The 2,347-nt window shown below is 40.8% G+C and overlaps 6 non-coding genes across 6 annotated transcripts; all 6 read right to left on the bottom strand.

Moving 5' to 3' along the window:
- Positions 1-446: 446 nt before the first annotated feature.
- trnat-ugu (transfer RNA threonine (anticodon UGU)) lies at positions 447-520 on the bottom strand. Its single transcript has one exon. It is a non-coding gene; the product is annotated as a tRNA-Thr (tRNA).
- Positions 521-764: 244 nt separating this feature from the next.
- Positions 765-838, bottom strand: trnai-uau (transfer RNA isoleucine (anticodon UAU)). The gene has a single exon. It is a non-coding gene; the product is annotated as a tRNA-Ile (tRNA).
- A 119-nt stretch (positions 839-957) lies between these two features.
- On the bottom strand, positions 958-1,031 carry trnat-agu (transfer RNA threonine (anticodon AGU)). Its single transcript has one exon. It is a non-coding gene; the product is annotated as a tRNA-Thr (tRNA).
- A 118-nt stretch (positions 1,032-1,149) lies between these two features.
- Positions 1,150-1,223, bottom strand: trnat-agu (transfer RNA threonine (anticodon AGU)). Its single transcript has one exon. It is a non-coding gene; the product is annotated as a tRNA-Thr (tRNA).
- A 242-nt stretch (positions 1,224-1,465) lies between these two features.
- On the bottom strand, positions 1,466-1,539 carry trnat-ugu (transfer RNA threonine (anticodon UGU)). The gene has a single exon. It is a non-coding gene; the product is annotated as a tRNA-Thr (tRNA).
- A 417-nt stretch (positions 1,540-1,956) lies between these two features.
- trnat-ugu (transfer RNA threonine (anticodon UGU)) lies at positions 1,957-2,030 on the bottom strand. The gene has a single exon. It is a non-coding gene; the product is annotated as a tRNA-Thr (tRNA).
- Positions 2,031-2,347: the final 317 nt, after the last annotated feature.

Raw genomic sequence — 2,347 nt, 5'->3', positions numbered from 1 at the left:
GCTAACATAGTAATGGTGGGTGGAGAGGCACTGCTGGGATTTTAACCCAGGATCTCCTGGTGGTGAAAAACCATAACATTTGTGACCTCGTTGGCAACACTAAGAAATAAAGAAGGGCAGAGGTGTTACTGGGATTTGAAACCAGGATCTCCTGTTGACTAGACAGGTGCTTTGACCAGCTAAGCCACAGCACCATTGGTAATGTCAAAAAAATGTCAAAAGAAATAAAATGCTGACTTTGAAAATTATGAGAAGGTATAAGGTGGTGAAAAACCATCACGTGTGACCTCTTAGGCCACGCTAAAAATAAAGAGCAAAGGTGATATGAACCCAGGATGGAAGTACAATAAGAATTAAAAGACACTGTTAAACTGCGATGGTAGAAGATGGTAAAAACCATCACATTTTTGAACTCGTGGGCAACACTAAGAAAAAAAGAAGTGAAAAGGTGCTGCTGGGATTTGAACCCAGGATCTCCTGTTTACAAGACAGGCGCTTTGACCAGCTAAGCCACAGCACCAACTGTATTGATGGAAAAGTACAATCAGAAGAAAAACACATTATTAAACTCTGTGATGGAAGAAGATGGTAAAAACCATCACATTTTTTGTTTCGTGGGCAACTTTAAGAAAAAAGAATGTGGTCTGGCATTAAAGTGTATTTAATGCCTGACAATAGACGAAGTGGGAGTGACCAGTGTAAAATGCATTGTAAATGGTAATAACAGACACAGTGAAATTTTGAACTGGTACAAACAAGTGGCTTGTTACTGCTGGGATTTGAACCCAGGATCTCCTGTTTATAAGACAGGTGCTTTGACCAGCTAAGCCACAGCACCATTGGTAATGGCAGAAAAGTGTTAAAAGAAGAAAAATTCTGACTTTGAAAATGATGCGCTGGTAAAAGACCATCTCATTCGGGGCCTCGAAGGCCAGACTAAAAAAATAAGAAGGGTAAAGGCACTGCTGGGATTTGAACCCAGGATCTCCTGTTTACTAGACAGGCGCTTTGACCAGCTAAGCCACAGCACCATTGGTAATGACATAAAAGTTTCAATAGAAGACAAATTCAGACTTGAAAAGTATAAAATGGTAAAAGACCATCACATTTGAGGCCTCATTGGCCACACTAACAATAAAGAAAAGGAAAAGGCACTGCTGGGATTTGAACCCAGGATCTCCTGTTTACTAGACAGGCGCTTTGACCAACTAAGCCACAGCACCTACTGTATTGATGGAAAAGTACAATCAGAAGAAAAACACATTATTAAACTCTGCGATGGAAGAAGATGGTAAAAAATATCACATTTTTTGTTTTGTGGGCAACATTAAGAAAAAAGAATGTGGTCTGGCATTTAAGTTTCTTTAATGCCAGACAATAGACGAAGTGGGAGTGACCGGTGTAAAATGCATTGTAAATGGTAATGACAGACAGAGAAATTTTTAACTGGTACAAACAAGTGGCTGGGTACTGCTGGGATTTGAACCCAGGATCTCCTGTTTACAAGACAGGCACTTTGACCAGCTAAGCCACAGCACCATCTGTAATGACAAAAAAGTGTCAAAAGAAGAAAAATTCTGACTTTGAAAATAACGAGCTGGAAAAAGACCATCACATTTGGGGCCTCGGAGGTCACACTAAAAAAAAAGAAGAGTAAAGGTGCTGCTGGGATTTGAACCTAGGATCTCCTTTTTACTCGACTGTTAAACTCTGCAATGAAAAAACATCACATTTGTGGCCTCGTGGGCCACACCAAGAAAATAGAACGTGGTCTGGCATTAAAGACAAGAGACAAAGAAAATATTCCACATGAACAGTCTTCTGATCACTTCTCATATGCCTCCAGACCACAAGCTCTGAGTAGAGGTTGGGAGTTCATACATGAGCTTTGGTTCACAGAATTAGTGCTTCTGTGGGTGACACAGTAAAAGCTTGTAGACATATTCTCAATCGTATTGGCACTGCTGGGATTTGAACCCAGGATCTCCTGTTTACAAGACAGGCGCTTTGACCAGCTAAGCCACAGCACCTACTTTCAGAGGACTGTTCAAAACGTCTTGTGAACAAGCATTCTTGCTCTATTCAGTGTTGTCTGAAACAGCAGTGATTGCACAAATGGCAATTGATAAAAAGCAATGGCAACAAAAGTGCTGGGATTTAAACCTACTGAAAGAGGAATCAACTGCACATGAAGTTTGAGCAACTTTAATGCTTGGAAAATGATGATATGCAAAAAGAGATTCCTACAGCAAGGCACTGCTGGGATTTGGATCCAGCCTGCGTGTTACCGTTTAATAGATTTGCAATGGGTTACTTCACCCCTCACCCTACATGATCTTGTAGGCTG

Source organism: Embiotoca jacksoni, unplaced genomic scaffold (genome assembly GCF_022577435.1).
Source record: "Embiotoca jacksoni isolate LCO1_2020_lvr unplaced genomic scaffold, fEmbJac1.0.p SCAF_129, whole genome shotgun sequence".
NCBI classification, from domain to species: Eukaryota; Metazoa; Chordata; class Actinopteri; family Embiotocidae; genus Embiotoca; species Embiotoca jacksoni.
This window is presented reverse-complemented; position numbering and strand designations above follow the sequence as displayed.